Source organism: Scylla paramamosain, chromosome 2, assembly GCF_035594125.1.
Source record: "Scylla paramamosain isolate STU-SP2022 chromosome 2, ASM3559412v1, whole genome shotgun sequence".
Classification (NCBI taxonomy): domain Eukaryota; kingdom Metazoa; phylum Arthropoda; class Malacostraca; order Decapoda; family Portunidae; genus Scylla; species Scylla paramamosain.
This window is the reverse complement of record NC_087152.1, coordinates 18,565,001-18,577,500: the sequence shown is the minus strand read 5'-3', so window position 1 is coordinate 18,577,500 and position 12,500 is coordinate 18,565,001. Positions and strand designations below refer to the sequence as shown.

Genomic DNA, 12,500 nt, shown 5'->3' with positions numbered 1-12,500 from the left:
AGTAAAGTGTGTGTGTGTGTGTGTGTGTGTGTGTGTGTGTGTGTGTGTGTGTGTGTGTGTGTGTGTGTGTGTGTGTGTAACCAGAGTGCATGCCCATATATGCAAGTTTTCTTGTTAAAGTGGCAAAGGCAAAAGCTGTTCGTCTCATCAAGTCTCTCGTTGTGTCTAGTGTTTTGACGCCTCTCTCTCTCTCTCTCTCTCTCTCTCTCTCTCTCTCTCTCTCTCTCTCTCTCTCTCTCTCTCTCTCTCTCTCTCTCTCTCTCTCTCTCTCTCTCTCTCTCTCTCTCTCTCTCTCTCTCTCTCTCTCAGATTCTGTCCATTTTTTTTAACTTGAAACTTTTCTTTCTTGTCGCTATTCTGCTCTCCTCCTCCTCCTCCTCCTCCTCCTCCTCCTCCTCCTCCTCCTCCTCCTCCTCCTCCTCCTCCTCCCCCTTCCTCCTCTTCCTCCTCCTCCTCCTCCAGTAAAGCTCATCTCAGTCGCCTTTCACGCCCTTTAGTTCCACATTCGGACGCCCCAGTCAGTAGTTTGGTCCTGCTTCCCTGTTTGTCACACGACCCCTTGCTCTCTTACCGTCTCCCCACGCAGCTGTAATTCTTTATATATATTACGTATATTGGCTTGTATTCTTGCATTCTTAAACGTTTCGATGTTGTATCTTTTTCTTTCATCGGATTCTAGTGGAGATCATTGTTTTAAGGGTATCTTTTTTTTTTTTTTATTCTAGTGGTTTTAATAATGATTCTACACATTGTGGGAAAAAAAAAAAACGTAAGAATTCGCCTATAGTGTAATTGTTTTTTTTTTTTTTTTTAAGAATCGTTTCAATGAAAAGTGAAAGGGTTTAAGAACACGAGTTTATAATTTCAGTGCAGGAAGAAATATCGCTTGAATAGAAGGTTTGATGAATGCTGCTTCATTACTGCCAGCTTTGCGGAAACGGTGTGTTTACGTGGGTGGGGAAGAGGTCAACCTTTTTTTTTTTTTTTTTTCATTTGCTGTTACATTAATACATATCCAGACAGACAAACACACACACACACACACACACACACACACACACACACACACACACACACACACACACACACACACACACACACACACACACACACACACACACACACACACACACACACCTGTTAAATAAAAAAAAGAAAAAGAAAGATTTTGAAATAGTATTAGTAAAATTCCCACACGTGTTAAAATACAATTAGGTAATAACTCTCTCTCTCTCTCTCTCTCTCTCTCTCTCTCTCTCTCTCTCTCTCTCTCTCTCTCTCTCTCTCTCTCTCTCTCTCTCTCTCTCTCTCTCATAAGGGCAAAGGGAACATTGTTATTTTCACTTTTTATTTTATTTTTTTATTTATTTATTTATCTTTTTTTTACCCAGGACATAAACAAAGAGTGCGGTGTGGCCAGGCGTTCATTACTCCACCAGGAACTATTCTATTGTCTGCCTTTCACAATAATACTAATGATAATAATAATGATAATAATAAAAAAAAAGTGGTGGTGTGTTCGCGTCCATCAGAGCGCATTAGGCTGTGTGGAATTCCGCGCCGACAACAACAACAACGACAACAACAACATAAGGGGATTAGAGAGAGAGAGAGAGAGAGAGAGAGAGAGAGAGAGAGAGAGAGAGAGAGAGAGAGAGAGACGTGGTAGTATACAATCGAGGCTTTAATTCCCATGTGGTTTCATGCATTACACTCCTCCCCTCCTTCCCTCCTGCCCCTCTTCCCTCCTCACCTGTCTTGCCCTCTTCTTTCCTCCTTTTCCTCTCCCTTCCCTTTTCTTCCATTTTCTCTCTCACTTTCCCACACTTTCCGTCCCCTCTACTTCTCTCTACCTTTGATCTTTATTTTATCCCCCCGTTTATTTTTTCCCATTCCCTTCCTCTTCTTCTCTGACCCTCACCACTGCCACTGCTATCAACGTGTCTCTTAGCAGTGGGCACCCTAGGAGTGTGTGTGTGTGTGTGTGTGTGTGTGTGTGTGTGTGTGTGTGTGTGTGTGTGTGTGTGTGTGTGTGTGTGTGTGTGTGTTTTGGTGGGTGGCTAATGAAATGAGGAGTCTATAGTGTTAAATATATGGAAATAAATAAATAAATAAATAAATAAATAAATATATATATATATATATATATATATATATATATATATATATATATATATATATATATATATATATATATATAGAGAGAGAGAGAGAGAGAGAGAGAGAGAGAGAGAGAGAGAGAGAGAGAGAGAGAGAGAGAGAGAGAGAGAGAGAGAGAGAGAGAGAGAGAGAGAGAGAGGTGAGGTCAAGGTGGAAGGAAAGTGAAGTTATTGGACGTGAAGTATACAGCATCATTGTAAGGTAGGAAAGTGTGTCAGGCGAGTCCAAGGCAGGCACTGAGTACAAGTGGAATCTGCGTAGCGCGAGGCAGATGGAGGAGGCTACTGTAGTGAAGGCACACACACACACACACACACACACACACACACACACACACACACACACACACACACACACACACACACACACACACACACACACACACACACACACACATGATTGCAGCGCGCGTGCTCGCGCTCGCGAGCAGAGGTGAAAGATAGAAATTAATAAATGAAATTATAAATAGATAGATGAAATATTATTGAATAAGGTAAATATATAGATAAATAGATCAATACTATATATAATAATGAATCAATAAATAAATATATAAAATAACAAAAAATAAAATAAATAGAAACAAACAAAATAAAAAAATAGTGAAAATAAAATAAAATAACAGAATAAGTAAGATAAATAAATAATTGTAAATTAATTGGTGAATATGTAAATGAATGAAAAAAATAAATGAAATATCAAAAGATTTAAATAAATGTTCAACTTCAGCATGATTGTGACACTTTTTTTTTTCTGTGAGAAAATACTAAACAACACACGCCAGGTGTTGATGCGATGCTGATCGATATGAAAAAAAAAAATAAATAAATAAATGAATGAATGAATGAATGAATGAATGAATGAATCACTCCCCTGAAGATTCATTGTAAATATATTCAACTTTTTTTTTTTCCACCATTGACTTTGGCGGTGCACATTCCTTCCTGCAGCAGCGTTACCGGCGTGTTGTGGACGCGTGTGGGCGTGTGACGGGCAGGGCAGGAAGTGTTGCCACCAAAGCCTCATGGGTTATTCATATTGAAGTCACGAGTCCTTCGCTTTAATAATGGTTACGTCCGTGGTATTATTTATTATCAGTTATTGGTTTATTTACCTTTTCAAAATGAGAGACTTTTTTTTGCTGTGGCTGAGGGAAGGTGAGGGTCTGAGATTCAAGTTTTTTAAGGAAAGGGAGGATTGACAGCCATTGCCGTAGGACCTTACAGTATCAGCAAAGGAAAAAAATATATAACTCTTTAGTGATATTATAGCATCACTCATGTATTATTGCTCATCCTGCAGCTGAGAGGCTTTGGGGGAGGGGGAAAAGATTAGGTCACCTTTTTCCTCGGTTGTTCAGAATGACAACAGAGAAGGAAACATTCATCCTTAATAAGCTCGCATAATTACACACTACTCATCACTCGCAGCTCTCCGTACATCACACTGGGGAGCGTTCATTTGTAGTGAGCATACTGGGCAGAAACGACCACGCCATGCCACAGCGCGCCTGGTGTTTCCTTGGTGTGTGAGTGAGTGAGTGACAGCCGCGGTGGTCTGGCAGGTCGTTGTGTGTCATTGTACTCGTGCGTTCCCCCAAACAAGACTCATTATAGGAAACTTTTCGCATAATAATATCTCATTCTGGCCGCAATGGTGCCGCCTCCCTCGGCCACCCACCCCCTCCCCCGAGGCGGTGCTTATTGTCACTCACTGGAGCACGAGTCAAGACACCCTTGCTACTTATTTATTCTTGTCTGTTGGTGTTTTTTTTTTTTTTTGTATTGCTATTTTAGCCATGTATTTTTATTGTGGTGCTCTAAATAAATAAATAGATAACTCAGGCATTCAGCCTTGTATTTTTATATTTATTTATTTATTTTATTTATTTATATATTTTTATTTGTTTTATTTATTTTATTTTATTCATTTATTTATTTATATATTTGTGTGTGTGTGTGTGTGTGTGTGTGTGTGTGTGTGTGTGTGTGTGTGTGTGTGTGTGTGTGTGTGTGTGTGTGTGATATCACTGCCGCTGGCAAGATGGTGTCTGTCTGGCGTGGCTGCGTCAGTGCTCACGCCGTCACGTGTTGGGCTGTGCTGCAAGACTCGGTGCCGGGCGCTGCACGGCCATTGTTTGGCGGCATTCGGCGAGGCGTAAGACACTTCACAAGGAGACAAGTTGCGTTTTGTCTTTTGTTACATTGCAGGTACACGCCTCGCCCTCCCAAGACATCTCAAGTCCTGAGGTTAGCGTGATGTCTGGCTTAACAACCTCCCTTAACTAGCACGGGAGACCTTATTTTGCAGCTGAACAGTTAAGTTAAATGACGATGATGATGATGAGACTGGAGCAGCCGCCCCGCCGCCTGAGTGCACTATAGCAAATCCATGTCGTCACTTCCACCAGCGTGTTTCACTGCTCGTTGTCCGCCACCCACGCTCTAGTTCCTCCTGAAAGGCAAAGGTTGTTATTTCGCTGTTAAGGGAGGGAGAGCGCGGCTGCGTGCTGAGGTCAGTGGCGAGTGGTAATTCAGGGACCCTTGCTCTGGTCTCATGAGGAGCCGCACATTCATCGCACGTTGCCCACTGGTTAAAATGGCACTGTACTTATTACCTGCTTGCCTCGCGTGACTTGGATAATTCAGTGCCGTTGTAGCCGGCCAGTCAAGGTCGATTGAACTCTTAGGTCAAGGTGATCGTTACGGCTCGATGGGTGAAGTGCCGTGTTAGTACCTTCAAAATGTCGTCGTGGGTTCGATCCCTGGCGTTCCTCTCATAGCTTAACCCTTTAGAAATTCTTTTCTTTGTTGAAAAATACGAACTGATTCTAACAACGTCGTCTAAATTACGCCACTACAAGGGTGTACACAACGGCGGCACAACACACTCCATGTCATCGATAGCTTGACACTGCTGGCACACAGAAAGGAAGAAAGAACAGGTAAACTACACGTGGCGGCCCTTGTAAGGTTATATGATTAGCAACATCATCTACAGTAAGAAATTTAATGAGCTACAATATATTAATTAAGATTAAGAGATACAAGATATACAAGTACAGTATACAAAGTGGGATATGTAAAATGAGGAAAGGCGAGAGCTGGCCGCGTCCTCCTGAAGACCTTGATAGAAGAAGGAACAAAGCAGAAGCAGGAGGCGGCGCGGCGGGGTTGAGTTGAGCTGGCTTGAAGGTGAAGTGTCAGTCAACTGTTTTAAGGATTTTGCATAATTACAGCCCCGGGACAACGGACGACCCGCCAGGCCCGAGGGCGAGCCTGTGGCCGTTACGGAAAATGACCGTGAAAAAAGAAAAGTTAGATAACGTACAATTTCCTGCCTGTGGATTTCCCAGACGATAATTGTTGGTGTGAACGTGACTTGGGCGCCGTGTGGGGGCAGCGCGTGTGCTACCTGAAGATCAGAGCCTGTGTGTGTGTGTGTGTGTGTGTGTGTGTGTGTGTGTGTGTGTGTGTGTGTGTGTGTGTGTGTGTGTGTGTGTGTGTGCAGGTCGCCCCCATAAACCTATTTTCTCCCTCCATGACTGACGCTTCTCCCTCGCCTGTTTTACGTACTGACAAGGTTAAATCCGTTGTGCATGTGGAAGACTGACACACACACACACACACACACACACACACACACACACACACACACACACACACACACACACACACACACACACACACACACACACACACACACACACACACACGTTCAATATTTTCACTAATGTACGAGTGTGTGGTGTGTGACAAGTCTGTCTCGCCCATAGATGAGACTGCATGAGCTGTAACCTCACTGCGGGAGGGTAATGGCTGACCGTCACGAACCCAGCGCGTGATACTCAAGGCCGTGGGTGGGTGAATCACACAAACACATACACACACACACACGCGCGAAGCTGTAAACCAGTACGTAGGCACCATCACCACCACCGCCACCACCATCACCACCACCACTGATGGGGATAATAATGACCCTGTTCCCTGCCCATATTGCCAACATGCGTTCACAAGTTTATGTCATCAAACCCTTATACTCCAGCCCCTGCCGCGTCCCAACACCTGGCTGGCGTGCGTGCATGTGTTCCCCACCCCCCTTCCCTAACCCTCCCTCCCTCGTGGACATCCCATCCCTCAGCCCTGCACGTGCCCGACACACGACTTCAACGACAACTGGACTCTCCCCAAGCTCAAATGTGGTGCTCCCTACTCTTTCCCATGTCGCATTACCCACCATTACCTTACCCTGTATTTCTCCTGCAAAGCTTGAGAGTTACGGCACTGAAAACATTGACTTGGACGGCGAGACATCACGCACCGCACCTCAGCTTCTCGTGTGGAATTTGTATAAGGTTGCGATGGCTATATAGGTGTGTCCCGCCGCGCCTTGGTGGTGGTGTGGCCTCTCCCGGCGACCTCCAGCGCAGTTTGTAGGGAACACGTGGGGCTTCGGCAATTGATGTTCGAAGAGCGAGGAGACAATACATTCTGCGTCGTTCATTGTTCACTGACCTCCACGCGGATGGGAATGCACGAGCACAGTTTGAGAGAGAGAGAGAGAGAGAGAGAGAGAGAGAGAGAGAGAGAGAGAGAGAGAGAGAGAGAGAGAGAGAGAGAATCGTGCACCCCAGAGAAGCTAAGAAACGAAAAATTGAATTCGTTTGTTTAGAACTGGAGGATGAAAGGGAGGATTCCATCTGGTGGTGGTGGTGGTGGTGGTGGTAGTAAAGCAGTGACAGGTGTGCCTGGGGGATGGTGGGAATGGAGAAAGGTAAGGAGAGAGAGAGAGAGAGAGAGAGAGAGAGAGAGAGAGAGAGAGAGAGAGAGAGAGAGAGAGAGAGAGACGGGAAGGGTGGATGGGTCGGGAGAGACAGGGCGAAAGGTACTGAAGGATAGAGAGACGTAGGACGACGAGGAGACTGGAAAGGTGTAGGAGTCATGAGATAAAGAGAAAAGAGTAAAGGTACATCGTGATGCTGACGAGAGAGAGAGAGAGAGAGAGAGAGAGAGAGAGAGAGAGAGAGAGAGAGAGAGAGAGAGAGAGAGAGAGAATAGACTGGAAAGGAGAAAGGAAGAGGAGGGACGTGTGGGAGGTTGGAACAGCAGAAGGATGGATAAGGAGAGACAAGCCAGTGTGCATTAACTGCGCACGTCACTATGCAGGAATCAGCAGGGACAGGATGTGTGCTTGTAGGCAAGGCAGCCAGGCCCGGCGAACGTGAACACCTACATGTGCGTCATCCTCTCTCTCTCTGTGTGTGTGTGTGTGTGTGTGTGTGTGTGTGTGTGTGTTACGTCAGAGGCAGCTGCTGTACCACTCCCTTTCCTTTCTCTGTATCCACATGTCACAGATTTCCTAAGCTGGTGGCTGCATGTTAGGCTGAGTGGGTGGTGGTTGCGGCGGCAGGGAGAAGACAGAGGGGGAGTGAGGCAGAGTGAGGGACGCGGCGGCCGTGGCTGGGTTGAACAAACGCGGAGGAGTTGTGTGTGTGGCGAGGCACGGCAGGTGTGCTGGTGGGGCCTATTGATTGTTGGTGGAACGTGGAGTGCGGGGCTGCTGCTGCTGCTGCTGCTGCTCCAGGTGGAATGTGACTCGCCTGGCCTGCCACACCGACGCTCTGCTGCCACCACCATCACCAACGCCACCATCACAACCGCTGTTGCTATTGGAGCAGCAACTCGTAATGCCAACTCCGCCACCACCACCACCACCACTGTTCTGTTTCTAAGCCGTCATGTAACGTCATTGAGATTCACACACACACACACACACACACACACACACACACACACACGGTAATAGTTACATGAAATTAGCACAGACTCTCCCACGCCCGGCAAAATCGTGTGTGTGTGTGTGTGTGTGTGTGTGTGTGTGTGTGTGTGTGTGTGTGTTCTGGTTTCCCTGTGCGGGTATAAGTGTTGCTTTCTGTGATGTTCAGCTCCGATATCAGGTTAAATTTATACACAAAGGTATTGTGTGTGTGTGTGTGTGTGTGTGTGTGTGTGTGTGTGTGTGTGTGTGTGTGTGTGTGTGTGTGTTTCTTATCATATTAGATTTTTACAAGATAAGGTCGGAGTCACTAGCCACAATATTCTGTCTGCAAATACTTGTGAATTACACGCTTCTCTAAATTCACGGAGGGATATTTCTGGCACGCACAATTTCCCCTAGTAACTGCTGTGTGTGTGTGTGTGTGTGTGTGTGTGTGTGTGTGTGTGTGTGTGTGTGCGCGCTGCACGTAGGTATGCCGCCGTGATTTCAGCTCTTGAATGTTCCTCTGTGATCGATTTGTTTACTGTCGCAGTGTGTGAAGGACGAGTCGGGAGGGAGGGAGAGGGTAGTGGGTGGGTGGGTGAGTGGGTGTTCCGTGTGAGAAGGGAGAGCGTGTGAGAGAAGCAGAGGTGAGGAGTGAGAGAGAGGAAGGGAGGGAGGGAGGGAGGGGCAGGTAGAGGCAGATCCACATACACTTGTCGTCCTAATATGGAAGTTGATAAAACGAGGCTTGCATTCTCATTGTTCATGCTCGTGGCTGGCAAGGTGGCGGTGGTGGTGGAGGTGGTGGGGTGTTTGGGACCGCGCCGTGCACACATCAGCATTGCGAGACCTGGCAACCGTAGCATGGGTAAGGTGGAGTCGCTGCCGCCACCAGCTCGCTACCGCCGCTCCGTTACACTTGGTAACCTTCGCGCTGAGGGAAAGGTGTGCCGCCCCGGTGCTCCATCCTGACACCGGCCGCGTTTCGCTGTGTCGTTGTGTCTCGCCGCGAACTGACGGGGATCTGTGCCTGGTGTGTGGGTGCGGCTGTGGCCGCAGAGGGTGACGGAATGGCTGCCGGGGAAACTATCAGCGAGTTTGGAAGTGATGCAAAAAAAGAAAAAAAAAAAAAAACTGGACTCGGTATCCTTATACTGTAGTGACTACATTACTGTGATACTAAGTCCAGTTTGCGCGTGTGTGAGAGGTGTTGTGAACTGTGAGGAGACTTGTGAAGGCAAAAGTGACGAACAGAAATGTGGTCTTGTGAATTGCGAATGGGGATTTAAAGATGTGATTGTACAGTTCGTGGTCAGAATTATGTGACACTGGTATGGGTGATGGGTGTGCTGCAGTCTACGGAACACTATAATTAATTAATCCTACCACAGCACACTGGAAATACCGTAAATGTAGTTTGAAACCAGAGAGGAGATCAGTAAGAGGGAAGACACGAGATATTCTGCAGAAACATTGCTGTGTACCGTGAGTGAACCAGAATGACTGGGAGGTGTTGGTGAGGCGACGGACCAGGATCAGCGGGCCATCGTGACAGGCGCCACTCGTGTTACTTTTGTGTGTGGGGAAGAACAGTATAGTGTGTGGGCAAAGGACATTACTGTTGAAGAATAAAAAATGTTGCAGTAACGAGTTGAGATGTGGTGTGATTTTATCAATAAAGTAAATATTTGCAGAAAGCATTTGTTAATTCCCACTCCTTGGAATTGAGCATGCCCTTCAGATGAAGAGAAGCCTGGTGTGGTAATGGGGCAACATACGCAAGCAGATGCGGGTGGTGTGGTCACAAGGTAACGTAAGGAACCTGATGGTGAGACTCGTGTAGATGGTAATGAGGTGGTGTGGCTGGTGTGGTAATGAGGTGAAAGGAGGAAGCTGTGGCTTTGCCTGGGCAGTAGCAGACAAGCCATTAAATAAATAGCCAGCCAGAGTACCGGTCATGTTAGCGGCGGTGAGTACATCTGCAGGTGTTGAGGTGCCTCGTCTCGTCTGCACCAGGAGGCTCGGCACACACTGGCCAGGATTTATTTTTTTTTTTTTTAATAATGATGATACTGGTATGATGGAAACACGTTTGAAATGTGGTTACTTACATAAGAATATGTTAAGAGTAGTTGAGATAGGACGCGAGAAGTACGAGAACACGAGAGGAGTGATGTGTCGTGCATTGCGTGTATTAAATAATGATGGTGAAAATAAAGCAACATCGTAAACACACTCCTTAGGCAACGCTCAGCACTGTGAAATTTGCATATGTTGTGCATGATGAAAATATTAGTCGAAAAAAGTGAGCCAAGAAAAATAGATGTCAAAGGAAAACGGGTCACAATTTTTTTTGTTTCAGGACAAAATGGCAATTAAGAGTAATGTTATGTCGCGGTACTAGTTGTGTTAAGCTTAGAAGTCGTTAGCCGGGATTCTAAACATGTTAGCAAGCTCCAGGCTGTGCTGGTGATGCTCACACGAAGATTATGGCGTTTTTGTTGTGCCGCTTTTTCCTGTGTCTTCCCCTGCACTCGCTGGATTACGATGAGGCAAATGAGTGGCGAAGGTGGCTGGGAAATTCAGGGTGATGGCAAGAAGAGTGTAATAACATTCTCATGTGTTTCAAGTTCTCGTCTTCAGAAAATTTTTTTTATTAATGTATTTTATTGTGTACTGTGTACGTAATTCTGTTGCAGTTATTATAATTATATTGTTTTTATTTTATAGTCAGTCAGTTGAGTTTACTTTAGACCAGTAAAGTAAAACTTGCGAAAGCAATGACTTTAAAAGTTTACTTATCAAGAAAAAAAAAGAGTTTCCTCCGCCAGTGACACAAGCGGGATTCTGAATTTCTCAGAATAGGTGGTGCTTTACTTCAGCATCAGTTTCCCCTTCCCAACTTTGCCATAAATTTGGAAATGTTGAAGGTGACGCTTCCTGCTGAAAACGTTCAAGTTGGTGGGCTGAAATGACACAGAAGGAGGCGGCAGTGTGCTGTTGCAGGGAGTAGACAAGGCAGTGGTTAGCTCACGGGAGAGTGTAGGGTGTGTGAAGTGTTGAAGCAAAGTGGCGGTCCCTGTCGGTGTGGTGGCGGTGCTGCTCGTCTTGCCAGATGGTCAACTGGCTCTCTGGAGAAAAATGTAATAAGTTATGGCGCCCTGACGAAAAGGTCACATGGCGCAAAAAAAAAAAAAAAAAAAAAAAGTGTCTAGTGGTAGGAAATAATGAGTGACGAGAGAGACAAGTCAATGCTGCTGCAACAATAAGGTTGTGTGGCGCAAAGAAAAGAAAAAAAAGATATACAGTAATGTAGAAAGTAATGGAATGCTACTGAGGAAAGTATACGTACATAACTCTGAAGAAATTTTGCTTTAATTTCTACTTTCGTTTTCTGTAATTAAGCGTGAACTTGGTGGGGAGAGAAGTTTGTTCTCTGATTTACTGTAGTTTTCCGTAAGTTGTTTTTAAAGAGTGGAAAGAAGGCGTTGTGTGTGTGTACATACTCTGTGAATCTTCTGTATGGTGTGTGAAGACTAAATGACGCACAGTTTCGTTGAAAGTGATTAATAAATTACTTGTTTATTTTTAGCGTCCAAGAAGGATGGTACATGACGCTACAGTATTATCTTAATGTAAAAGTCTTGTTCTCTTTTTTGGTGTTTAATGACTGCCTTGGCTGTTGTCATTGTGCTGCTCCGCTTGCTGACGGATTGCAATCAGTATGGAAACTTGGCAGCCAGTCATGAGTTGGTGCCACTTGTAGTAATTTACGAGTATTGCATTGTTTATGTTCAGGCTGTAAAACAGTTGTTGTCGTTTTGCACAAACTGTGTACGTATATAGTGACAGCAGCACGCAGAAGCAGAGTTCATTGTTATGCCGTAATGCCGAGTACTAATTTTTGAATTTATTTCCAATCTTATCGCAGGACGACGTGCTGCACTTTTGTGTTGTGTTCATCAGACATGAGAGTTGACTTTTCCCTCTCATGCGGCACGCTGTTAGTAACATTCAAAAACAGAATTCCTTTTCTTGATAAATGTTGCCGTTACTACATCTGCCACCTATGACACGTTATGATACACAGTGTTGTCTGCTAATTGAAGTATTGTTGAAGGGGCTGTGAAGCGTGGAACAAGTCCAGCCTCTCCCGCGCCGCCACGCTGGTGCAGACATTCCTTCTGCTGTTTCTTTGCTGCAGACGAAGATTAGAGCTGGAGACTTGATTCTTTGTTTTATATTGTGTTATGCCAAGAAAGAAAAAAAAAAATAAAGAAAGAATCATAAATAGCAAGTGATGGAGGCGAGATGGAGACTTGCTTCCAAAATCCTTTGCAAAGACTGGGAGCTTTACATTTGATTTCTTCCTCACAAAACAACAGCAGCAGTGACACCAACAATAATAAATATGAAATAACGTAAGTTAAAAAAAGTAGAAATAATTAGATAAGTAAACAGAATAAAATACAATAAGCGGCTAACAAATTGCAAGGGATAAAAATGAGGGTTGGTGAACGCATACTTCCCAAACACTTACCTGGTAAATAAACACGACCACCGCGCCACGCTAATCA

The 12,500-nt window shown here is 45.1% G+C and overlaps 1 protein-coding gene and 1 long non-coding RNA gene across 2 annotated transcripts in view; both read left to right on the top strand.

Annotated features, from left to right (window-relative positions):
- The window catches only part of LOC135111436 (titin-like), a 119,251-nt gene that overhangs the window by 53,385 nt on the left and 53,366 nt on the right, over positions 1-12,500 (top strand).
- Positions 6,904-11,065, top strand: LOC135111415 (uncharacterized). Its single transcript, XR_010273734.1, has 2 exons — positions 6,904-8,956; positions 9,315-11,065. It is a non-coding gene; the product is annotated as an uncharacterized LOC135111415 (long non-coding RNA).